At 39.7% G+C, this 27,460-nt stretch overlaps 1 long non-coding RNA gene across 1 annotated transcript; it reads left to right on the top strand.

Moving 5' to 3' along the window:
* Positions 1-260: 260 nt before the first annotated feature.
* On the top strand, positions 261-27,005 carry LOC311585294. Its single transcript, XR_014775182.1, has 3 exons — positions 261-417; positions 4,889-4,997; positions 26,977-27,005. It is a non-coding gene; the product is annotated as an uncharacterized lncRNA (long non-coding RNA).
* Positions 27,006-27,460: the final 455 nt, after the last annotated feature.

Here is a 27,460-nt window from a genome sequence, read left to right as displayed (position 1 = left end):
TGTCTCTAATAATTAATTTACTTGGCATGTAGCCTTATTCAATAAGAAAGTACTGTGTTTTAATAAAAAGAAATGAAGCCACTTGTTAAAATGTTAATCTATATAAAGTGCTTGGAAAATGTCCTGGTCCTCCACTAAAGGCTTCCCTTGATCTTTCTCCATTTGACTCCTCAGCAACCTTTCCCATCTCCTCCCCTTTCAGGACCACAGTAGAGAACTACATAGCCCAAGATGCCTTGCCAGTGGGAGGAAACATCATGAGACCAGCCTTGGGAAGAAAGAAGACAATTAAATCCTGCTGGGCCCTAATTTGCTTACTTCCCTGGAAGCAGCCCAGTCCTTCCTTGCTGAACCTCACCAGGCTGATCTTCCTTCCCTATAGTAGAAGGTTTCCTCTTTTTGTTCCTTAGGCTCCAGGTAAGTTCATGCCTTCCCTGCATTTGCTGGTCCCTGAGTGTTTCCTTTTCCCATTTCCACTTTCATTTCCCACTTCCATTTCCAGCATTCTCTGGGAACTTTGCCTAGATCCCTGTGAGTAGCTCCTTCCTTGAAGTCTAACCACTTACCTAGGAGGTTTACACATTTATCATCACTATGACAACCACAATGCTTGGGCTCCTATCCCTGGAGAGCAGTGTTACAGGCCCCATTGTTCAACAGCTCCACAGGTAATGAAGCCAGTAAAACCATCTGCATGGATTTTGTTTCCTACCAAGACCCGACGGCTGAGTACTGTGTAAACCTATGTGTTTATTGTTGAAACTACCTCCTTGATGCATACTTGCTACCCTCATTCATAGATGAGACACTTGGAATTATTGCTCACACACAATCGAGAGTGCATGTCCAGCAGTCTTAAAGCTGATGCTCTCATTCCTGGCCCAGTGACTTCACACACGGGTGGAGACAACTCCCACATCGCTTGCCAAACACCTAATCCATCCGCATCATTTTCACCTGATGACCATTCCTTTCACCTTGTACCCCTAAGAGACTCTACGAAGCACACCGTCACCGCCACCTGCTTCATAGCACTTGCATCTTCTACCAGAGGTGTGGCCATTGGTGGCCTATTTGTGCTCCCCTCCCCGACCGCTCTCTCCTACACACCACAGCCATGCACATCTGCTTCTTTCCAAGTCAACACCATCCTCTAGCTATGGTGCCCTGGCTTATTGTTGCCATCTTTCTCCACACTAAAACGACGGACACATAGGTTGATTTCATTTCCTCCACCAAGCTCTGCTCTCTAATTTTTGTCTGCAGAAGAAGTGACTAAAGTTTTCCGGTATTTTTCTCTATAACTGTATTCTTTGGCTTTCTCGACCTTAACTAGCTCTGATTAGATTCACATGCTCAGCCCTATGGTCAACTCCCTTCTCCACCTGACTGTTTGACAGTATTTAAAACATTTGACAGCTTCTTCTCTATGATCTTAGAACACAGCTTTTTTTTTTTTTTTTTTTTTTTTTTTTTGCTTGTTGTCAATTTACCAACAGCTCACTTTGGTCCTTGTTACTGGAACCCTCTTCTTTTTGTAGTCCTGTGAACTTTGGTGTGTTCCTATGCTCAGTCTTTGATTTGTCCATATTTCTCTGTGTAGCCCTGGCTCTCTTGAAACTCACTCTATAGACCAGGCTGGCCTCAAACTCTGAGATCCACCTGCCTCTGCCTCCCTAGGGCTGGAATTAAAGGTGTGTACCACTACCATTGAACTTCGATTTTGATTCTTATCTATAATTATTCATGCAGCATCCTACAGAAGCATTGCTTTGACTACCATACAGTTACCAAATTGATGCCTCTATCTTGCACCTTTTGCCTGAAATCTGGGCTTCTAAACCCAATTGCCTCTGCATCTATATGAGGCATCTAACAGCCACTGATGTTCTTCCTTAAGTTGTTTCACTCAATTTTCCCCATCTTATTTCTGTGTATCCAAATTCATTCAAGGTCAAAACAATCCTAACACACCCTTGGAGTGTCCTTCTTTCATACCTTACAAGCAGTCTAATTGTAGTGACTTTTCAAAGCAGATGCAGAATCCTGAGCTGCTTCTACAGCCCCACTTTCCTAAGCCACTTGCTTAGATTACCAGTCTCTGAAAATGTTCCTTGATTCCACACTGGTTACCCAGTATCTACAATCTCTTTCCACAAAGCATCCTTCTAAAATGTGATTCAGATCACGTGACTCCATTGCTCAATATCGTAGAAAACTTTATTTTATTCCACGTTAGGTGTCTACATGACTCCCCTCCTTCCTCCTGGTCAATCTCTCTGATGTCACATCCTGCTTCTTTCCTGCAGTCACTCGTCTCTAGACATGTTGGTTTCCATGTTGCTTCTCAAAATTACCAGGCAGTCCCCTGTCTCTGAGATTTCTGTCTCCCTTGAATGTATTCACATATCTATTTCACCAGCCCCCTCACATTCTAAACCTTTGCTCAGTTCTCTGAGATCCCCCCTCTTGTCCTCCTCCTGCAAGTATCTTCTATCACTAATCCTCTGCTTTCCTGACGGCCATTTCTTTTCTACATTATGTCTTTTTTTATATTATAAATGTTTTTTATCACCTTGGATATAAATTTACAGGTCAGAAGTTAGGAAATTTTCTTCCCTCATATTCCTTTAAGTGAAAAAGAATAGTTTTGGTATACTACAGGACTCAAAATATTTTGTTGCTGGTTGGCTCAAGTTTAGTGGTGTTTACAACCACTTGACCAGAACAGTTACAGATTGCCTTTTGCCTTTTCTACCCTCCTCTACTTCACTTGGTTGGCCTTAAAACATTGTATTTAAACATTAATGTTAAATAATTGTTACTGCAATTTTAGAATATCAGAAGATAGGTTTTTATTTTTTGTTAGCCAGGAACCCCAAGTCAACATGTTCTGCATATAACAATGAGACACAGATATGGAAAACTGAGATAAACCTTCAATCTCCTTCTGGATTTAATTGATTATATAAGATCTAAGAAATGAGTGAGTGTTGGAGAGAAGTTTATTGCTAGAAAAAGTGTCTCATCCTTAAGCTTTGGTTTGGTCCCCAATAGCTCAGGTAGGCATCTATTGCCTACTTTCTGTACTCACAAAATCTGCCAACATTTTATAGTTCGAAGAAATGTCTCACAGCATGAAATCTGGGCTGACAGGATACGTAGGGGAATGGAGAGGTTTAGGGTAATGTTCAATATCTCACAGTACAAAGCCCTCGGGGTGATATTCTCTGGAAGATTCCATAATTGGAGCTGAGCTAAATAGCTTTGTTCCCCTCCAATCTGAGCCTGGTTACTTTATCAAGGAAACAGATGTTTATTGCTCTCAGGCAGAAAATAATAAGTTGGGAAGGTTTACAAGCCTGTTTTCCACCCAGAAAGCATTTTTGTCAGCTTCTTCATCCTTGGAGAAAATTACCAAATCAAGCCTTGAAAGGTGGATGATTAGTGGGCCTCATGCTTGGCATCTCATTTCTTCTTCCAGGCTGGGCATATGGAGATGCTATTGACCTCCCACTCAGGGGAATTCACATTTTTTTGACAGCAGAGTTGTCTTGGGGGCATTTCCTTAAAGCAGAAGTTGCAACTATGTGCTAATATAGAAAATCAACAGAGCCTGGCACGAGACATTAGATGTGGCTTGGATCGTGGCTTCCGAGCAGGGATTCAGTGGCTGGTGGCACTTATTATAAGGGAGAAATGGATCCTACATCTTCACCCCAGAAGTAATTTGGAGCATGTTGAAGGAGTCACCTCATAACCTCTTTATGGTTTTTAGTATCCAGTTTTTTTCCCAATGCTCCCTGGAAAACTCAAGAAAGAAAGATGATAATTTAGTTAATGATGGAAGTCTCTGGATGTTTAAATCTCAATTCAGAGAACACTCCGAAGTTCTTCCAGCACAGGGGTATATCTTGTTGTTTTTTTAAATCTTTTTTATTAATTTATTTTTGTTACATCTCAATGGTTATCCCATCCCTTGTATCCTCCCATTCTTCCCTCCCTCCCATTTTTCCCTTATTCCCTTCCCCTATGACTGTTCCTGAGGGGGATTTCCTCCCCCTGTATATGCTCGTAGGGTATCAAGTCTCTTCTTGGTAACTTGCTATCCTTCCCCTGGATGGGAGACCTGGTGGCACTCAGAGGAAGGATAGCAGGTTTTAAACGCACATGAGATGAGAGTTTTTGGAAGGTCTTGTAAATCTTGTCATGTAGGACGTAGGAGAATCTTTGCCCACACTCAGGCTCATGGATCAGGATGACGTGAATGGGAATTCAGAAACTGCTACAGGTCCAATCTTACACGTTGTTAAATGTTACGGTAGTTTTTCATATGAGTATAGCACTATATAACGGATCCGAGAATCCTTCAAGCAGGTGCCAGGGTTGCTTTGGGGATCAATGATAGAAAAGCATGTGATCTGCTCCCATCACTTACTTGTTGTCAGTGGACTCTTGAGCCTCACCTGGTATTCCCGTCACTCTCACTTTACAAGGGTGAATCAGACTTCCTCATATGGTGGGCGGTTCTTTGAATGTGATGGGAAAGCATGGGATTTGGGATTTGGAAACGGGATGGATGTGGGCCCAGGCTTTGTGTTAACAGTGGAAGGAAGACAAGATCTTTCCAAAGCTATCATTGGTTCCTGGATGAAATCGACATAACAAATGACAAACCACTAAGGGAAAAGCATTGTGGTCTGAATGAAAAAATATCCCCCGTAGGCTCATATATTTGAACACTTGGTCCTCACTTTATGGCATTGTTTGGGGAGGTTCTGGAACCCTTTGGAGACAGAGCCTTGCTGGAAGAAGAATGCCCCTGCAGGGATGGACTTTGAAATTTTATAATGTCATCTCACTTCCTGTTTGCTGCCTCTTCTGCCAGTGCTTCCTGCCTGTGGAGGAACTGTGGTCAGCCAGCTTCCTGTTCCTGACACCATGCTTTCCCTGCCTATTTCCTGCTCCATCGTGATGAACTCTATCCCTCTGAAAGGGTAAGCTGAAATAAATCCTTTTCTCCTTTAAGTTGCTGTTGGTATTTTATCATGACAACAGAAAGTAACTGATTCAAGCATATAGTTTTATACAATAGAACAGCCTGCATGAGAAAACAGGGCTCTAAAATGTATGTGAGCCTGCATATTTCCTCGCTGAGTTTGTTAAAAGTTCATAGTCTCTGATAAGAACTGGATGAAGGGATTACAGTGTAGTGATAAACTGGGGAAACTTTGCCAGGCAAGATCTGCTCAGCTTCTTAATTCTTTATGTGTTCAGATATAAGTGTGTTCCTATGTCCAGATGTAAATATGTTCAGATATAAGATATCTTTTCCTCTGAGGATAAGTAGGTATCTCTGGGTAAAAATTTACTTATATGCTTAAAGAGAGGTGGGCTAGAAGGTTAACAGTAACATTTTGTTGTTGTTGTTTTTGCTGTGTTATTGAATTCCAAGCAGCCATATCTTACATATCTGAATTGTGTGCAATGTATGTATGTTTATGTGTAAATGCACACATGTGCAAGTGTTCAAGTGTGTGCAGGTGCACTTACATGTGTGGAAATCAAATGCCAATCTTGACTGTCATTCCTAAGTCTCTCCACGTTGTTTTTTGAGCTAGAGTTTCTCATAGGCCCAGTGCTCACCAATTAGGCTAGGCTGGCAAGCCAGCAAGCCTTAGAGCCTCCTTCTGACTTTACCTCTCCAGCATTAGGTTGTAAGCACATGCCTTCTCGTGTGTGTGTGTGTGTGTGTGTGTGTGTGTGTGTGTGTGTGTGAAGTGTCCTGCTCTTTCACTCTCTGCCTTAGTTCCCCCAGGGCAAAGTTTTTTATAAAATCTGGAGCTAGGTTTGTGGCCATCAAGTCTAATAGTCCTTCTGTGTCTTCCCTTCCCACCCATAGCCCTGGGCTATACTGCATGGTGACCACACCTGGATTTTTATATGGGTTCAGGGGATTCAAACTTAAGTCTTCTTACTTGTGCAACAAACAGTCTTCTCTGTTGAGTCTCTGAGATACCATCTGCAGCCTCCATAGAAAGATGTCTGGAGCCTCGGTATTGACTAAGCAAAGGACCATTCATCTAAATTTACTAGGAATGTTTTTTTTTCTTCTGAGAGACTCCACCCAGCTAGGGTTCACAACAGATGCTGGGACTCGATGCTATACTCCAGGTGAGAGTGGTATGGAACAGTAGGGGGGGGGGATGATGGAAAGATCCAGAGGGATCAGGAGCCCCACGAGGAGACCATCAAGGCTTGCAGATATGGACACAGGGGAGCCTGCACAAACTGTTGTACCAATCAAGGACAATGCATACAGTAAACTTAGACCCCGTGTTCAGATAGAGCGTATGGACAGCTCATTCTCCATGGTTGTGTGGAGAGCAGGAACTGCTTCTGACATGATCTCTGGTGCCCTAAATTTGATCACTTCCCCTCAGTCAGGAAGCCTGGTGGCACTCAGAGGAAGGGAAACCGGCTATCCGGATGAGACTTGATAGGCTGTGATCATATGGTAGGGGAAGAGGTCCCCTTCCGTCAGAGGTCTAGGGGAGGGGAATAGGGTGAAAAAGGTTGGGATGGTGGGAAGGGGAAGATACAAATGAGGGAATAACAATTAGTATGTAATCAGAATAAGTTATAATAAATTAAAATTGAAAAAAAAAGAAAAGTGGGAAAACAATCAAGGGACTTCCAACATAGGATGTAGAAAGCCTGAGTGTTGAAGGTGATTAAATGAAATGTTACATAAATATTGGATTCCCAACTGACAACTCTAGGTTGCTAACAATGTAACTCAATCATCTACAGGTGTTTACCTGATTTTCTTGGTATTTGCTGAACCCTCGATGTCCTGTTATCTTAACAAACTGAGTCACCTGGTAGGGAAGGAGGATATGAGAAGTGGGATTTTGCCCCTCTGAGTGATACAACTAACTATTGCTACCTTTCTGTTGCTTTTGTTCACATAAACATTTTGTATTCCCTACCTACCTTTCCCACAATATTAGCTCATGAAATGCATGAGCTTTATCTTCAATTCAGTAGTTTCCTTTCTAGCATCTTAGATACAGATTGAGTCACAAAGCTAGGCCAGTACAATGAGCATTTTCTTCCCTCCACAGTCCCTCCCATTGCATACATCCAGGCCTCAGAACCATCTGCAGAATGGCCCTTATTTTTATTTAGAGGCATCTATTTCTCTTTTTTTCCAGTCCTGGGTAGAAATTGCCATAAACTTGTAGAATACCCAGGGGCCTCTTCACCCCTACTTTTCTTCCCCTTTCTTTTTGTTCAGTTCTCAGATCATATTCTGAACAACTGGATTATAATTGTCTATGTACAAGAATGATTGTATTGACAAGAAAAAGACAGGGACAGGATATTTGTGTAATCCAAAACACTGACTTTCAGAAAGTAGGTACTATTTTGTTTGTTTGTTTGGTTTTGGTTTTGTTTTGTTTTGCTTTTCAAGACATAGTTTCTCTGTGTAAGAAGCCTGGCTATCCAGGAACTTGCTCTGTAGAGAAGGCTGGCCTTGAACTCACAGAGATCCACCTGCCTCTGCCTCCAAAGTGCTGGGATTAAAGGCGTGCGCCACCATACAATCTCTTTGCCACCAGGGTGTTGCCAGGAGCATTGTGTCTCTACATAACGTAGTAGGGAAATAACATTAAATATAGGTAACAAAAAAAAAATCAGATTACTTTTCCTACAAAATTACCACAAGACCAACAAACAGTGGTGTAGGTGAAAGGTAAAAAATTAGGTAGAAGGTACAGAGAGGTTAATAAGCCAAAAATAGATGTGTTGTAGACAAGGCATTTCTCTTTTGGACAGTGTCTATTCAAGGTCCCACATCTCCATAATAATCTTTTACTTATTTTTTCTAACTTACTTCTGATTCTTTGAAGGAATCCAGTATATTCTCAAAGTTATTGAAATGTGCTTAAACAGTAGACTTAGAAGGCCATATTGACGAATGTAACTTATTTCTCATGATTAACAAAGACACAACAGCTGCTCACACCAGACCTATTCTTGCAAAGTACTGTCGCCAGCCAGAACCTGCCAGCAATAACTCACATGGTGTTTTGTCATCATCTTCAACATGGGGAAAAGGATGTGATTTTAAAAGTCAATATTTGCTAGAGAAAAACAAGCCACTCAGAGAATATTGACAGTCTGTGGCATAGTACTCAGGGCTTCTAATTCTGAAGGATTGTTTCTCAGAGAACTATGAGCATTTTGCCTAATCTGCCCCAACAACAACATAGAGCCAGCACTAACAGTTCTCTTTAGCAAGTTTTATTTTTTTTAATTACCTCTTTGAGAATTTTGTACAGTGTATGTTGGTCATACATAATTCCTTCCTCTTTTCCTCCCGGGTCCACGCCCACTTCACTACCTGTCCCAAATCTGTGCTTGTAATGAGCAGAGTCCATCCAGTGAGATGCAATTTCACTGTTGAGCACTTTGTATTGAATAACCAATTAGAGGGGCTCATTCTTGTGCCTATAGTTCACATTTTAGGGATGTGATCCTGTGAGATTCCCCTCTTCCCATGTTAGTATGTTTTTTAGTGTTGTCCTTGTTCAGGTCTTGGTTAGGCAGCCATATTGCTGAGGTTATCATGAGTTTAGCTTTTCTGTCGTTTCTACCAGATAGAATCTCACAGCACACTTCCTGGTCCTCTGGCTTTGGCAACCTTTCCACCACCTCTTCCATGATGTGCCATGAGCCTTAAGGGAAAGATTTGTATCACAGATATGTATGTTGGGACTAGGTACACCACAATCAATTGATAATTGCATTATAATCACTTTTGGTTTTCTGTAATGGTAACTGTTGGCTACAAAGAAAAGTTTCTTTGGTGTGGGGTGAGAGCTACATTAATTTGTTGATATAAGGATGTTTTAGAATGTACTTAGGAATTGTGCTCATGGAATAAAGTGGTATTAAGTTCTCCTCTAATAAACATCGAACCCCTACTCTGATCTACCCAATGGATAGGACATTCTCCACAGTTATGTGGAGAGCGGGGACTGACTCTGACATGATCTCTGGTGCCCCATATTTGACCACCTCCTCTTGGTAGTGAGGCCTGGTGGCACTCACAGAAAGAATAAACAGGCTACCAAGATGAGACTTGATAGCCTATGACCATATAGTGGGGGAGGAGGTCCCCCTTGGTCTTAGACCTAGGGGAGGGGAATAGGGTAAAAGCAGGAGGGAGGGAAGAATGGGAGGATACAAGTGATGGGATAACAATTGAGTTGTAATCTGAATAAATTAATAAAATTAAATTTTTAAAAAAATTCTCCTCTAAGATCCATGGCGTCTCTAGTACCAGGTAATTGTCTGGGTTTCTAATACTGGGCATGGTTTACCTCCTGTTGAATGGGGCCTTAAGTCCACTTAGACAGCTGTTTATTACTCCCAATATATGAGAGTTAGTAGAGGCCCTTTACAGATACCTTGCCATTTCAGTTGTTGGTTACGGAAGTCCTAGAGAGTCCCAATACAATATCGACTGTTTCTGTTGCACTGGATTGCCTCTTAGAGGTTCAAGTCAAGTCCCTCCTGCCTGAAGACACTTGGGACACAGGACTCAAAAGACTTGAGCTGGATATCATATGAAAGCCCTTCCTGGCAGCCCAGCTTTCGCAGGACCAGAGGTGCCAAGGGAGGGAGGCAATCAGTATTTCTATCCAGCTGTGACACCCACGAACGAAATAATGTTAGAACTAAAGATCTCTGACTGACAGCAGTATGGCCCGACTTTTAAAAGCACGTTCTGCAACTTATACCTCTTCCTTTCCCCCTCTCTCTAGAAAAATGGTGGCTCTTCTAAAAAAGGAGGGCTGTTGAGGAAACAGTAAGACCACACTGTGTCTCTCACTCCCGTGCTGAAACCTTTTGCTCTTTATTCCTATTACTATAGTTTCTTCCTCATTTTCCTTCTTAATTTGAGGGGAAGTCTAGAAAACAGCAAACTAAAACTTTCTATAATCACAAATAAAATAGTGATTCTGCATTTTCTAAATCCAAAAAAATGATCATTTTAGGAAAATTAATATACTAATGTTGATACAGAGAATCAAAATATACCAACGATTGTAGAAACAAAAGTTATCAAAGATATTTATTAAGGAATTGCAGAAGAAAGCTTCAAAGTTTTAGAGCATATATAGATAAATATATTAATGTACATATACATAAACATAAAAATTCAAGTCTGATCTTAAATTTTAACTAGTTACAAGTGTAGGTAAATCTTATCAAAGCATACAGCATTGTAAAAGTTGAAAACACTTAAAAACTCACATAGATAATCAAGTTTGAAAAAATAGATCTCATATTCGCTCAAATATATCTTGTTCAATTAAAAAATACAATATTTTCATTAAATACATTATGATCATAGTTTCCTCTTCCTCATCTCCTCCCAGATTCTCCTTATCTTCCTGTCTATGCAACTCCACTCCCTGCCGCCTTTCTCTCTCTGTCTGTCTGTCTGTCTCTCTCTCTGTCTCTCTCTGTCTCTGTCCCTCTGTCTCTCTGTCTCTATCTCTCTGCCTCTGTCTCTCTCTCTGTCTCTCTCTCTGTCTCTCTCTCTCTGTCTCTCTCTCTCCCTCTTCAGAAAACAAGCAGGCAAACAAAAAGAAAAACTACCAAACCAGAATAAAAATGAGTTTTAAAAAAAGGAAGAAGGAAACATGGAAATATGAGTGTGCATCTGCACATGTGTGTGCGCACACACACACACACACACACACACTATAAAAACACAAAATTGGAAACTATAATATACAAGCAAAAGAAAAGTAATACAAAGGAAAATGCCCAAAGCAATATTAGACAAAATTTCAACAAAAATACAACTGACTTTATTGTATGTTGGCCATCTAGTGCTAGGCATGAACCTTCCCTTGAGTGTGGTTAATACACCCAGTGAGGCTGCATCAGGAAAGACTTCCTTTGCAAGTAGATATAAATTGAGGATAGTATATTGGTTAGGGATGGGGTATTATGTCCATCTCCCGTTCTCAACCTTGGGACACCATCAGGCCGGAACTTGTGTAGGCCATGTACATGCTGCAAGAATCTGTAAGTTTATATGTGTGACAATCCTGATGTGTCTGGAAGGCTTTGTTTCCTTTGTGTCCTCCATTCTTTCTCCTTATGGCTCCTACCATTTTTTCTACCTCCATTTCTGAAAAGGTCCCCCAGCTTTTGTGGGAGGGATTTGATGAAGATACCCCATTTAGGGCTCAGTGTTCAAATCTTAAAATTTTGACTTCATAAAATATATTATTATAGTTGATTTTCATGAACCATGAGGTTGTTTGATAAACAAAATGATATGAGCTGGAAGGTTATGGAACACATTTGTAGTCATATGGTAAAGAATTAGCAACTAGTTGCCAATGGATTCTTCAGATAAACTGATCCAGAAGTCTAAAAATATAGCATAGGCATAGCTTGCCATCAAAGCCTTGGGTCAGCAACCTTTGGATCAGTGATTTGCTGATTCTTTGCTTTGGGAAGCTTTGATTTGTGAGTTTATCACTGTTGGCTTAGTGTTGATTGTGCTGCCCTGTAGCTTTAACAAAAGTTTTCCTTCCCACTGCTGTTCTCACAGTGAACAGTAAAATATCTACTTCCCTGCCTGAGGAGACCAATATAGATACAGATTTTTAGTTTCATAAGACTATGGTCAAGTGTTTTCTCTTTTTCTAGTCCCTTGAAGATTGTAGTTTTACCTTGTATTAATGTTGAGCCATAGGAGGTGAAGTTACAAGGCTATTCAGTATGTTCCATAGGTAAGCAGTCCCCAAGACTCTAAGATAAAAGCAAAACATAATAGATTTCAAAACATTATTTCTCACAATCTCTTTAAGAGGTATAACATGTACGTTATGTTCAATAATATGTGCCTCAAGAAACCCTAAGTATATTATTAGATAAAGAATATATAAAAAATTAAAAACATTAGAAACATGTTTGCTACCTGTTTTTAAAAATGGTTTCTAAAGCACTAGTAAAATAAAACAATAAGGTATATAGCTTAGTGGATGCATATTAAATAAAATGGGAAGGAAGTTTTTCATTTGGAAAGTGTGGCTTCTTCTCACAAAATGCTAAAAAATTAAAGTGCCAGCAAAATTGGTAAAGGAAAGGAAGAGCACGTTTCAGCAGCAGGGCTCTCTGCTGTAATGGGCTGCAGAGTAAATTTGAGAACTGAGACCTTTTGATTCTCAGACTTGCCAAATTTGAAAAGAATATGGAAATATAAATACTTTTCACTTGGCAAAGACTCTTGTTAAAATAATTTTATGAGTGATTTCTCTGGTTTCCAAAATGCCCATTTAGAGAACTTCATTGTGCCACGGTTTATGTTGGCCAAGCTTAACCCTTCCCATATTAGTAATCACCTCCCTTTTCCAGTTAAGCACTTCTTTGATGACCTTGGTTTTATCACCAGCACTAGCAATGTATTATTTATCAAATTTTCCACAAATACACTACTTCATATTAGGGTGAGTATAGAGAACACTTAGAGAATATTAAAGAAGGTGGAGAAAAAAAAGGAAAAAAAGAAAAAAAAAGAAAGAAGGAAAAAAGAAAAAATAAAGAAGGCAAAGAACACATATGTATTAAGGAGGATGGAGAACATAGCTACTACATATTAGAGAGGGTAGAGGGCACAGCTACTGCATATTAGGGAGGGTGGGTAACACAGCTAAGGTGGGAAGCCAGCTTGCTGTTTTTCTGCATGCCAGGCACATACGTGGATGCAGTTTAAATCCATATCATCAAAAAATTACATATTATTCCATATTGAGATTGTAGTTAAACACAGTAAGTGCTAAACCCAGTTCTGTGATAATGAATCCCCATAGCCCTAGAGTCCTGTCAACAGTGAATATAGGGGTCTTTAGTACCATCATGACGATTTTATCATTAAAAAAAATAAAATCCTAAAGAATTTCATTCCGGCTCACTTAAGTCTAATTCATCACAATTAAAATGTCACATAGCAAGTATCTGTTTGCACCTATCAAAATGTATGTAATATCTGAAAATTATGAGAACCCCCATCCTCTAACAATGCAAGATAAGTGCATTCAGTAATGAATAATGGATGCGAAGCTTCAAAATAGTATGTGAGGCAGATTATAGATCATCTAGTCTTTAATAATGTATCTGCTCACTCTCTTACATCATACAGGTTATGAGCCCCATTTAATGCAAGAGGAAGCACAGACATCAGGAGGTTAACTGGCCTTTTCAGGGCCACATGGGGCATTGTTTGTAGACACGGAGCTAAAGGTCAAGGATAGCATCAAACCATTTTTTCTGCCCTCCTTTCTATGATTAGAGGTATTTATTTTAGCTGCTCAAATATTGGGCTGTGTGATAGTGAATTTAAAGCATAAGCCGTGTGCAGATACACATGCACAAATAAGAAGGCAGAGAACCATTGGAGACCAGTCCAAGTGATGGGAAGCTGTAATTATGAGTTTCAGAGAGAGGATCATCCATATCCATAGAAATCTTGACTAAGATCCGAAATATTGGAATGGTTTTCAAGTTCTAGTGTGTTTTAAGTCCCATCCTCCTGACAATCTTTGTTGTCTTTTTTTTAAGTCGCTACAAATGGTGCTAAATGAACTAGCCCATGAGCTGTATTTTACGAGAAATTGCAGGGCAGTCTGGAGATTTGGGGTGTCAAGAGATCCATGCTGAGTGAAAACATCCTGATACTATACAATGTACAGTGGATATATTTAATGAAAATTAAAAATAGTAAAATCCAAATAAAATTTTTAATAAAACATGAGAAGATGAGGCAACAACAACAGCAAACATAAAGAAAATTAAATATCCTGTCTTACCTGGACATTGTGAGGGACCCCTACAATCCTAGCAGTCAAACTGAGCCCACTTTAGACTGTACAGTGAGTGCCTGTCGCAAGCACACACTCCTCTGGAGGATATGCTCTGCCTTTAACTAGATTCCTCTGGACGCACACCATGAGTCAATGCTACGTGACTTGAAGGGTGGCTCCTGAGAGAGGAGCATGAAGCCCAAAGGTGTTACTAGTCACACTTTCACTGGGAGAAATTCTTAAGCTCACTTTTGGCTTCTGAGTGGCAGTTGTGCCTAATGCTCTCTTGATCAATGGTAAGAAAATAAATACTCCTTCCATGGTCATTGCCAAGGCTGTTCAAAGGGAGTCTATATCTCTCTTCTCTCAACCTGCCCCTGTGTAGCTTTATGGGACCTAGTGGCCAGAGATAGTTCTCAGGGTGGCTTCCAGGTTAGAAGGTGTGTTTGATGTTTAAACCTATGTATGGGGGTAAAAGAAACATTCAAAGCCACATAGCCCCAAGGGCTTGGAGGGATGACAGGCTACAATTCACCCTGTATATGTCTCATGTGCACTCCTGTCCCACAATGAGTTAGATGTGTCCCGTTAGGGATTCTTCAAAGACATGTCCCAACAAAAGTAATTTAAAAGTGATAACAGAGGGATGAGTGCTATCAGCTATTTTCTTTGCCTTCATAATACAGCTTCATGACAGTCAAATCCTACTTTATAATTTATCCTCTTCATATCATTGCTTGTTCAAGAATGTGTTCCTTAATTTGCATGCATTTGTCAACTGCCCACTTCTTCTTCTACTGATTTCTAGTTTTATTATAACTATAAAGATATTGATATGATTTTTATTTTTCTTAATATTTTTTAAAGATTTGTTTTGTGGGATTTAGAGAGGAGGTTTATAGATGAAGAGCACCAGCTACTTTCCCGAAGGACCCAGATTTGAGTCCCAGCGTCCACACTGTGGCTACCACTGTCTGTAACTCCAGTTCCAGAGAATCTGACACCTTCTTGTGATCTCTGTAGGCATCAGGCATGTGTGTACTACTCAGGCTTACATGCAGGCAAAGTACTCATATGTAAGACAAACAATTGGACAACAAAAGGCAAACTTTCTTTGTACTCCAAAATGTGATGATTCTTGGAAGTCATCCCATGTGTGGTCCAGGAGAATGTATATTGGAGTCTTGATGGGTGGGAGTTCTGGGTACATCTTTTGGGGCTAATTTGACCATATGGTAATGTTAATGTTTCCTTGATAATTTATATGATGTAAACAGACTGCTGGCTATGTCTTCTTCTTCTTCTTCTTCTTCTTCTTCTTCTTCTTCTTCTTCTTCTTCTTCTTCTTCTTCTTCTTCTTCTTTCTCCTCCTCTTCTTTTTTCTTCTTCTTCCTCTTCTTCCTCTCCTTCTTTCTTCTTCACCATCATTTATAGATTATCATTATCCTTTCAGCCTGTGTGAGCCTTTCTATGTGTATTGGGTCTTCTGCAGACAACATATAATTGGATCTTGTTTGCTTTGTTTCATTTTTAATTTACTCAACCACACTGAGCCTTTGGGAGGTTTAACCATTTACATTTAAAATAATTACTGATAGGGAAGGACTTACTATTATCATTTTGTTAGTTTTTTGAGTTACATCTTCTCGTGTCCTTTTTTATTCCTTTTTCTCAGTGTTTTAAAATGTTCATTGTGTAGGTCTTTTTACTTCCTGATTGGGTTTATTTTAAGCTGTTTTCTTTATTTGAAGTTGGTGTGAGTAACACCGTTTTTCTACCTTCATTCCTGGGACACTCCTGGTTGTGTATGTTCTATTGTGTGTATGTTCATTAGTTCTGGTGGAGTCTTGAAGATCTCTGTGTGCAGGATCTCATCATGTGAACATAGGGATAATTTCACTTCTTTCCGATATGAATCTATTTTATTTATTTTGTCGGTCTAACTGAAACTACATGTGCTATATCAAATAATGGAGAACAAATAAGACATCCTTGTCTCATCATTCATTTTGGTGGAAATGCTTTCAGTTCTTCCTCATTTAGATTAGTGTTTCCTATAGGTTTGTCATATAAAATCTTTATCATATTGAAGGGGATAGTCCTTCTATTTCTAGTTACTTTGGGGCTTTGTTTTTTGAGTTAGGGTTTTTAAGTATAGCCCTGGATGTCCTGGAACTCACTGTGTAGCCCCACCTGGCCTCTAACTCAGAGATCTACCTGCCTCTGCCTCCCGAGTGCTGGGATTAAAGGTATTCACCACCACACTCAGCCTAACTTTTCTGTTGTTTAAGGGAAGTGTATTTTTTTATTTTGTTTCTTGGCAAGCCATAGGGTTTTTTTGTTTGTTTGTTTTTTGTTTTTTGCGAATTTTTGACATTTAAGTAAAAAAAAAAAGGAATTAAACATTTAAATTATTCATAGCAATGTTAGTTTTTGCCATTGTTTCATAACATTAATTTTGAGGCAATCACAACAGCATTTAGTTTATATGAAGACGCATGTGTGCTTTGTTTTTGCCCAAATCACCAAATGTTATAACCAAATGTTATATAACACTAATCTGCTAATTAATTTTTATTTCACTTCATTATGCCTACACCTTTTTAAAATCACATTTTGTTTTGGTTTTGAAATAGGGTTTCTCTGTGTAGCCTTGGCTGTCCTGGATTCTCTTTTATAGATGAGGTTGGCCCCAAACTCACAGTGATATGCCTGCCTCTAACTCCCTGAGTCCTAGCATTACAGGCATGAGCCAATGCACTGGGCTAATATTGAAAATTTTTAGTAACTGCATTTTCAGACAAAAATACGAGAGCAGCAGAAGTTGGAGCTTTGGGAGATATTTATCTAAACATAGCAGTGAGTCTCTTAGTACTTTCACTTAGCTGCAGACGTTCATTCACAGTATTGGGCTATGCATTGTGATCGCAGTAGAATTCCATGTCCATGGTGAATGTTGATTATCTGCAAACAGAATACCAATGGGGCATCCATATTTTGTCATCTTCTCCTGTGTATTTTCTTCACTTATGAATTTGAGTTCAATCAAAAGAAGAAAGAGAAGAAGGAGGAGGAGGAGGAGGAAGAGGAGGAGAAGAAGGAGAAGAAGGAGAAGAAAGAAGACAAACTATTAGGAAGGTTACAGCATGACATTCAACATATGTGCTTCTGAGTGTGGGATCTCTAAGAAAATGACAGTGGTTCCCCTTCTTTGAGCTGGTCCCTGGGGACAGCCTTGCACAGTGTCATTGACAAAAGTGATAACTGAACCAACTTTAATGAGCAATTATGTTAAACTTCCTATAAAATCTCCTACCCATATTCCTAAAACTACTGTTGATTAAAATAACACACACATTTTATTGAATTATGTGTTATTTTGTGTACTTAAAAGTTCCTTTGATTTAAATTCACATTGTAGAAAGTAATGTATTGGTTAATTTTGTTTGTAGACATTTTGTTTCTAAGAGTTTTACAGAACTTTTGTTATGCAGCCAGATAAAAGCTCCAGTTGGGTTAACTCCCAGTTCTAAGGATTGTGGGCTCAAGCCCAAACTTCAAGGTCAACAGACTAGGGACTGTTTGGCTCCTTGAAATTATTGGAATTGAGGGAAAAAATTGTTCCAATGACCTCAGCATTGAAGAGAGAAATCTGAAGGTCCATTGCTTTGTTACACCTCATACCCTGCCTCTCACATGGGGAATCCATGAGATTTGGGGAGAAAAGGACTCACTGCATGTAGAAGTTGCTGCTTTTAAACTTTTGCATAAATAAGGGTGAGATAAATCTTGGAAGTTAGGGTCAAAATATGGTTTAAATGGTCTTGGTTATATTAATGGAAGTCTGGCCAAATAGCTACATGGAAAAGAATAGATAACTGTGAACTTGTGTTCTCTGCTAGTGACCTTAGCGCTAATGCCAGGGCTGTGAGAATTTTGCCTGTTGCACTTCATTACTGTTGATTAGAAGACCAATATCTGCACTATTTAGTCACTTTATTTCATTTGACCTAAAAATATTAACATAAAGATGATAATATTCCTCACGCAATATGTAGATCTGATGCACGGTTATATGAATAGACCAACATTCAGATAGATAACAATGACTGCCCATCATGTACAGTTGAGCAGAGACAAAGCAATGGATGCATGGTGAGGTTTGATGAGGTTCCCGTCATTCACACACATTTTGGTCTGTATGTCAGATGATTTTTCTCTGTACTCTGAAATGGATTTTTACAAGGTCTGTGGAGTTTCTGCATGCTGTTTCATATGTTTTAGTACCGCTGAGGTTCACTTTTGCATGTGTTTTATTTTATTCCCCTAATAGTCTTAAAAGTGGGATGAGAATTATTTAAAGGGGAAAAGAGATTATTATTTCAGTTTAGGAGTCCCAGTAGGATGGAGGGAACTTGGAAAGTGTAAAGAGTTCTGTATTCCTATTAAGTGTGACTCAAAAGCCACCCTTGATTTTACACCATGTCTATCTGCAATTTGCTTTCTCTCTGCCATTCTTTTTCGGACTTGCACAGCAGCTAATCCTCATAAAGCAGCAGCCACACATGAAATTTAAATTCCAACACATTTGCTAAAACTCCTGCAGGACATTCCTCCCCCGCCCCCCACCATGAGTATATTAAATTGACTACATGGACTAGAGTCAACCTTTTTTTCTCCAACATTCTCGTTTGGATGGAGTCCCAGATTGAACAAAGCAATGCACAGAAAATCAGGTATGGTCAGATGTGGACTACCTGGGCTATGCTTTTATGACTTTTACAAGTAACACTTCATAGAAGAAAAACATTACATACATAAGGAGAGGACCTCTAATTACACCACATTTACAATCTATAGGATTTTAGTAAATGTCAAAGCATGCAAGATATGTATTCATCTATGCCTGTGAAGAACTCCAGAGAGTCCCTGAGAAGGGTCAGGTTTTATATTTGTTTTTCAAAATGGTTCAGGTGCACTACAGGCTTTTTCTCCCCCAGTCCTTTGTTAGCAAACACTAAGAGAGAAAGACAAAGGCTTATGAATAGAGCCTGCCTGTTCTACTCTGCTGGATTTTACATGGATTTTACATTCTCTTCCTTGTAATCCTTATTACAAGGAAGTGTATGAGACCTTATTGCATCACAAAAGTAGGGTCAGGTATAGGCGGGCTGCAATCCTGCTTGCCCACAGGGTAAGAGTCGTAAATTCTTCCTTTGGTCAGTGTTCTCTGGGAATTGGAAACAGTCATTTGGACATGTTCCCTGTGCTGTACAGTAAGTCCTTCAATTAACAGTTAAAGCAAGTGTGACCAAGAGCTCAGGATGACTTCTTATAGTTTTGGTAGTTTGTACAGTAGTTGAGACCTAAAGCCCCAAACACCTGCTAGCAACAGTATCTGTAACCACATAAATGTGTGGTACCTAAACAATCATTCATGTACTTGAGATGAGAGAAGCATGGGAGAATAGCAAAGTAGAAGGATCCAGAGGGTCCTAGAAACCTACAAGTAGAACATTCTTTAATAATTCTCAATCTCCTATCTTAGGTATTGACAGAGGCTGTTCTCTTCCCAATATCAGACATCTCCCCTTGTCTTTATAACAGAATTCTGTTTGGTGGTGGTGGTGTTTGTTGAGACAGTGCTTTTATTTGTAGCCCAGGTTGGCCTCCAATTTGCAATGTGGGGGAGGATAACCTTGAACTTCTGAGTCTCCTGCCTCTAGCCCTCAAGAACTGGAATTACAGTTAGGTGTCTATTTTATTCACTACTGGAAGCTGAACCAAGCTCTTTGTGCACACTAGATAAATACTCAAATGAGCTCCATCTTCAGCCCTGTGGCTCTGACCTCACTTAGAGTGACTTTGCCCACTGACACAGCACATATGAAAACACTCTGTGTAGTGATCAAGCTACCAAGCTCTGAGGGCGAGTGAAATGAACGCAAATTTGCAGTGTGCTTTAGCTGAGAAAATAGCCAGGGTGAGGCAGCTTAGAGCTGGGTGGTTCCGCAGCTTCCACCTCTCCCCACCGAGTCATGATCCATCCCAAAGTCTATGCTTTTATTTAGGAGCCAAGCCCTCTGCATTTAAGCCATCTATGTTGCCTACATTATCTGTGGTTGTGTTTCCCAGACAACAAGCCTTTCCCCCCTCATCCCCACTATAAACAAAGGTTAATCATGTTTCTCTTTTCACTCACAGTCTGAGGCCTTTCAAGAAAGCTTCTTGTTCTTAACATTGACTGAAAGTTAATATTTCTTCTTCCATGCCACATTTATCTATGACATTCAGCATCTAGATTCATCAAAGGCCATTTAGTAACATCCACAATTTCTAGATGACGTGGTGCCTTTTTTTTCTCTCTCTCTCTCTTGGAATTTAAGTTGCAGAAAAGGATCTCATGAAAGTTTTTGGCCCTAAAGAATAGGTTCTATGAAAAGCCAAATTCTTCACTCTAAAATTGATAGAGTTTGAAATTGTGTCAAGTGTTCAGATTGACATTGTTTAGCGTTGTTTTGTTTTGAGGCAACATTTTATACAGGCTGTGCTGTCCTAAAATTCATTGTCCTCTTGCTTTGGGTTTGTAAGGATGATCGTGATCATGTGCCACCAGGCTTAGCTTCTAAACTCTTTTTACAGTTTAATAGTAACTTGTATGTAGGTTTTGAAAGTGTGAAATATAAGTATTTCTAAAAGCTCCTCAATTTATTGAGCATCAGTAAAAAAAAAAATACAACAGGCAGCAAGAACACTTCTGACTTTAGAATCATTGGGGCACAGAATGAGCTGGGTGTAATTTTAGACATCACCTGGTATTAATCTCTTCTTTTCTCCTTTATGTTAGTGACTAGAGGAGAAGTATGATGTTAGGTTTCTTCTGGACTCGCTCATTTTTCTCTCAACATAGGGCTTTGTTTTCAATTATTAAAAAAAATAAAACTGGCCAGGTGCTGGTGGTATATGCCTTTAATCCCTGCACTCGAGAGGCAAAGGCAGGTGAATCTCTGTGAGTTCAAGGCCATCCTGGTCTACAGAGTGAGTTGAAGACAACGAGGGTCTTGAATAATGAAGAAGAAAGGAAGAGGAGGAGAAGGAGGAAGAGGAGGAGGAGGAAGAAGAAAAATATGTTAGGCATGTATTAGCAGAAATCATCTTAGAAGGAAAAACTATAGGTCCACAGTTGGTTTTTGGCATTTAGGTATCAATGACATTCATTACGTCACTTCTCTGGGTTCATGTTTGTTTATTATAAGGAAGAAGGTAATGGCTGCAGCTGTTTGTATCTAGTTCTTATTGATTCGTCTTGCTGAATGAGCCTTTCTTTCTCTGAAAGGAAAAAACCTGACTCATGGAAGGAAGAGGATTTATGTCCAAGGAACTTCTAAGAGCCATTTTGAAGATGGCATTCTCTAGTCATTATGTTGTATCTTAAGTATCCTGGACAAGAGCAGGCTCGCAGAGCTGAGTTTAGAGAACACAATAACTACAGAGGTGGAGATGGCTGTGAAAGTGTTGTTCTCTCTTTTACACTCTAACTTTTTTTTGTATCCCTCTTAAAAAGTGGACTGCACGGTTACCAAGAAGAGACTTGATACCCTATGAACATATACAGGGGGAGGTAATCCCCCTCAGGAACAGTCATAGGGGAGGGGAATAAGGGAAAAATGGGAGGGAGGGAAGAATGGGAGGATACAAGGGATGGGATAACCATTGAGATGTAACAAGAATAAATTAATAAAGGAGAAAAAAATGAAAAAAAAAGTGGACTGCACAGCCTGACTTGTGAGATGTTTCCACAACACAAATTAGATAGGTTTTGGGACATAACCAGTTTTGTACAGTGATAACATTACATAAAACATATCTTTGGAAACTACAATTTTAAAAGTCAGAACACCAACCTGCTCCCCAAGCCACATAATCCCTTTGTACAAAATACAATAGTTTTGGCTATACTTGTTGGCATATGCCCGTGATACCAACTCACGGCTCAAGAAGACCACTAGATGTAAGCGAATGTGGACCAAATGGTGAGACCTTGCCTCAAAAAAAAAAAAAAAAAATTAAGAACCTCCCAACTCAAATTAAAGAAAACTAAGGCAAATTATTAGACAAAATTGCTTTCACCATGTTCAAAAGCTGAAAAGGCTCTGATTTATACAGATTAAAAATGGGCAGTGTATTCTACATGTAGAAAGTTCTGGAGACCCGCCCCCCTGGAAAGTCTGGCCTGCTAGTAAGCTGTATCACTGAGGAAGAGATAAGTCATCAGCAATGTCTTTAGAACAGTGGGAGCATGAGAAAGCCACACCAGAAAACATGATGGAATAGACCAGTGGTTCTCAACCTGTGAGTCGTGACCCCTTTTGGGTGTTACATATCAGATTCTTGTATATTGGATATTTATATTACGATTCATAGCAGTAGCAAAATTATAGTTATGAAGTAACAATAAAAGTAATCTTATGCATGAGGGTGACCACAACATGAGGAACTGTCTTTTTTTTTTTTTTTTTTTTTTTTTGAGGAACTGTCTTAATGTGTCCCAGTACTAAGGATGTTAAGAACCAGTGGATTAAACAAATGGCTCCACCAGATGAGCCATATCTGTCTTCCTGAGAGCCTTGATGTTGTTCTGTTCAAAAATGGGAAGGTGTGGGAAGGTTTAAGTGGAGACGACACTATGAGAAGCAGCAGTGTACAGGGTGAATGAGTCGTCAAGAGTTCCTGGAGACAGAGATCCATGCACCGCTGATTTCTTATCACCTGAAGCAAATTTAGCACTGATACAGTGTAACTTTATTTATTCATAACATACTACTTACTGAGCATATTATTATATGTATTTATTGTTCTGTCTTCCACAATGTATATGTCAGTAGAAATCTCTTCTCTCTCTCTCTCTCCTCTCTCTCTCTCTCTCTATCTCTCTCTCTCTCTCTTTGTGTGTGTGTCTCTCTCTCTCTGTGTGTGTGTGTGTGTGTGTGTGTGTGAGAGAGAGAGAGAGAGAGAGACAGACAGACACACAGACACACAGACACACAGACACACAGACACACAGAGAGAGACAAAGAGTGAATTTAATGTAAAAAAGGGAGAAAATTTGGGATTAATTTTTAAATAAAAGAGGCAGTGATTTGTTTAGTGTAAATCAGAGAAATTAATATTAATGTCATAGCAAAGGAGCATCAGATGACATATCATGATATGTTGACACTGGTAAGTAGTAACAAAGACAACGTTATAAAGACCTCAATAATTGCCTGTCAGAGAATATTGTAGTACAACTACTTTCAAGAGCAATGCAAAAAGCTGAGAACATATTCTAGAGCTTTCTCTTTCACAAATAACATGCATTGTTTAACCAAAGAAAAAGCTAACCATTTGGCAAGAAAATAAATCAATGAATTATTAGTGAGTAATGAAAACAAAAAAAAAATTACCACTATGGTTATCAGCACGGATGAGCTGCTTAACTATTATTTGAACAAAAAGAATAAATTACAAAAAATATATGAAGTTCATTTTATTTATATTTATATAATGTAAAGTTATTGAACTCAATACTATGTACTCTTTTGCCCAAAAGTGCTTCTGTATAGAAAAATGTGTACTTCAGCTTGAGGTTGTTTTTAAGTGTCTGGGACAAAACAAATGAAAAGTTAACATGGGCCACCTTCAAGTTAACGGATTGTTCTCTGCTTCTGATGAGATGATGTTGTTTTTAGATCCAAAATATTCTAAATAATGTCTAATTTTTAAAATAATTTTTGTCATATGCTAGGCATAATGCCCCATACCTGCAATCCCAGCACTTGGCAGAGTAGAGCAGGAGGATATCAATTATAGTAAATCTGGGCTAAATAGTGACATTCTACCAAAAAAAAAAAAAAATGGGGGAGGCAAGAAATGCATATCTAGCCAAGACACTGACTTTGAAGATGCATACATGCTGAAATTCTGCCCACGAGTCGGGAAGGATATTGTTGAATCTATTTAAGGACTTAACATTAGTCCAATTTCCTATTTCCTGACATGATGATGATGATGATGATGATGATGATGATGATGATGATGATGATGGATGGGCCCAAGGCTCTCCTGGACTTTATCTAATCCACTAGAGATGAGCCTTCTGCAACAAGGAATGTTTGCTCCTGCCCCCTCCAATACAAAATCAATATAAATCCGACCCTGGATTCTGTATCAGGTGGCTCCTGGCTGCCTGCTGCAGTCTGCCACTCTCTGCTGTGCAGAATGGTCCTGCTGTCTTTGAGAGCTGTTTCTGTCCAGGAACAGAGTCAGATTTCTCATTAGTCTGTAAAATAGCTGCTGGACTAACTGTATTCTCAGCTGAAATTCCCAGCACTGGGTGAGTCATGCCTAAGATCCTGCTGAAGCTAGTCTGAGCTGCTTTCTTTGTTTATGACCAAAGGGTGGGGGCAGGGAATCTAAAGCTTAACATTTGGAATAGGACTGCATTTAGATGCATCCAGTGGACCTTTGGTACCTGATCATCTAAGGGTTCTTGGAGTGCTCTCTACTTTTAATTATAAGGCATTGAAATCCACCTTAGAATTATGACTGAAACCAGGAGCTTGGGGTTCTAATAAAGTCAGAATTTTTGTGTTTCTCAGTGAAGGAAGCGAGGAAGTTGGAACCACTCAATAAGCTCTGAATAAATCATGTCCCTGGCTCCAGCGCACAGGGACCCAGCACTTCCTCTCTTAGGCCCAGCTGATGGACCTCTATAAAAATCTTAGCAGGCACTCAGGTCTCAGCAAGAGCTCTGCTGGGATGAAATCATGGAGCATCAGAGGACAGCACCCCATCCGGTCCCCATGGCAACTGTCAGTCTCATAGGAATAGAGGTGATGCCTCGGGTTTGCAGTTTCTCTGGGAATGCCCTCTGGGATGAAAGAGTGTTATTAAATTTCAAAGATTCAAGTACAGAGACTCCAGGGAGAAGGTTTTCTCTTCTGATATACTGGATAGGAAAGCAAGCCACTTTCTTACTGAGAAACAGGCCTTAGCAGACTAGTAGGGGTTATTGGTGGGCATAATTTTCTCCAAACAATTGACTTCTCAAAGTGCTGTTTTGTATTGGGATAATCTATCTTGGATACTGCAGCATTCTTCGACATTGTAAGAATTCAGGCAGAGGCCAGCTGTCTCTTAGTTAATGAGGATACAGAGGAAATGGATTGAGTAAAGTCTCAATAGGTTGGGATTCTCCCATAATGCTTGCAGTAGATCCATTAGGTTTCATCACAATGGTATCCACTCATGCCCATCACTCTCCAGGAAGGCTACAATTGGATAGAAGGGAAGATTAGAGAGCTGAAAGATGAGCCAGGAGGGACGATAATCAGAGGGTACAGAGTAGGGGCACTGTGCACTGTTTTTGTCTTTGTTGCTGGGTGGTTGTGTCACTCAAACACCCAAGGTTTCCTTAGATGATGTAAGATGAAAGGGTGAGCTAGATGTCTTCAGGTTTCCTCGTGCAGTTACTCTCAGGCTCTCAAACTGAGATACTGTGGAACAAGTAGAGAAAGACGTATGGAGCAATGTTATTCAGAGTTTGTAGTTTCAGGAGGTAAGTATTAACTACAGCATATCTGAGATGGTGGCACAAAACAACCAGGATGCTGGACTTCTCAAAACAGGCAGGATATGTGCTCATGGTTGTAAAGCTGAGTTGTGGTTTTTTTTTTTTTTCAAGCAAAAAGAAATAATGAAAAGTAGCATACCTGTCCATTTGTCTTCTTGCATTCTCCTTTCTTGTACTCTTGCCATCAGCCTAATGACTTCTAGAGGGGGGCAAATAAAGTAAGCTCGATGGTTAAATTTATTGTCAACTTGACAGTATTATAGTCACCTAGGAGACTGAAGCCTGTTTCTTGATATGTCCGAGAAGGTGGTGCAGAGTGCACAAACTAAGGGGAAAGACTTGAATATGGATGGTACCACCCCATGATCCAGGTTCATGGATGCAATGAATGAGAGAGAAAGAGAAAGAGAACTGAGCCCCAGAATTCATACTCTGCATTCCTTGGTCCACTGAGATGTAAGAAAGTCACTCCATGATCCTATTTGATCATCCACATGCTTTTCCTGTGGTGTTGCCTCTGCAACCACAACCAGGCATGCTCTAGACTGTAAGCCAGGATGATGAGGATGCTCTAGACTATAAGCCAGGATGATGGGCACGCTCTAGACTGTAAGCCAGGATGACGGAGGTGCTCTAGACTGTAAGCCAGGATGAACCTTTTCTCCCTTAAGTGGTTTACCGTAGCAGCGAAGTAACTTACTTATTGAAATTCTTTCTCACTTCTGTTTTAACGCACACAACACACCAAGACATGGGGCTCTAAGAACAAATCTTTTTTCTTCTGTTAATTCTGGAACTGTCTTCTTGCATCAGCACAGTACACAGTCCAGTTAGCAGGAAGGTGAGACCTGCTACTACTAGGCAGGTCTGGGTCACGATTCTTAGCACGTGGTCAAACTCTCCTGCACCAGAGAGATGAAGGTACCTTTCATGTTTTTCTGCAAAGAGCAAAGGACTCAAACACTGAAGTCAAATAACCGCCTGAAAAAGGAGCTACATTAAGAAAAATGATGGCTAGGGTCACAAATCCCAGAAGATCTTTAAGTAGAGAGGAGGTCACACCCTGATCACTTGGGTTGCATATAAAATTGATTTTATTTCATGTAAAAACCTACAATAAAGAAACCAATGTGGAAATATAGAAAGCATATTTAATGGATATAAGCTTTATTTTTCTAGTACCTTCAATACATCTTATTTTTATTGAATATAATAATACATGTGTTATCTAGAATGGAGAGCTGGGCTGGTTTACTTCTGTCATTCATATTTTATAATTAGAAATGGCATATAATATATGGACATTTGGAGGTGTTTTTTTTAAAGAGCCCATTTTTAAACCAAATAAAACCTTCAATTAGGACAGATTTGAGTTGAGTCAGCAGCTTGTGAGTTAAGGAGGGAGGAATAAATGTCAAACGCCATTTCTTAATTTAATAAGCGTGACATGTTTCTCCTTTGCAGTGGTAATCTCTGGGATTTCCTGGTACTTGCGTTTCATCTCAAAGTATTCCCACATCCCCTACCCAAATCAGCATCGCCTTTCCCACTTTTTGTATGGTTGCCTCCGTGAACAGCTTTCAAAATTCAATCATCTTCCAGTATAGGAAGGAAGATACAAATCACTAACCAACAGATAGATACTACTGCTCATTTGCCGTAAGTTTACTAGAGAAAATGTTGTAAGAAAGTTAAAAAAAAAAAACCATTAACCTAGAAATGAGATTCCTACCACAAACAGACTTTTAAAAGGTATCCATTCAAAATGTTTTCTACCTTTAGCTATGTAGTCTCACTGTGCTGGATAGTTTTATGTCAACTTGACACAGGCTAGAGTACCAGGAAAGAGGGAACCTCAGTTGAGAAAAAGGCCTCCATGAGATCAGGCTATACAGCATTTTCTTACTTAGTGACTGATGGGGGAAGGACCCAGTGCATTGTAGGTGGT

This window comes from Acomys minous, assembly GCF_964271855.1.
Source record: "Acomys minous genome assembly, chromosome: 15".
NCBI classification, from domain to species: Eukaryota; Metazoa; Chordata; class Mammalia; order Rodentia; family Muridae; genus Acomys; species Acomys minous.
The sequence above is the reverse complement of the archived record's forward strand: the minus strand, read 5'-3'. Positions and strand labels throughout refer to the sequence as shown.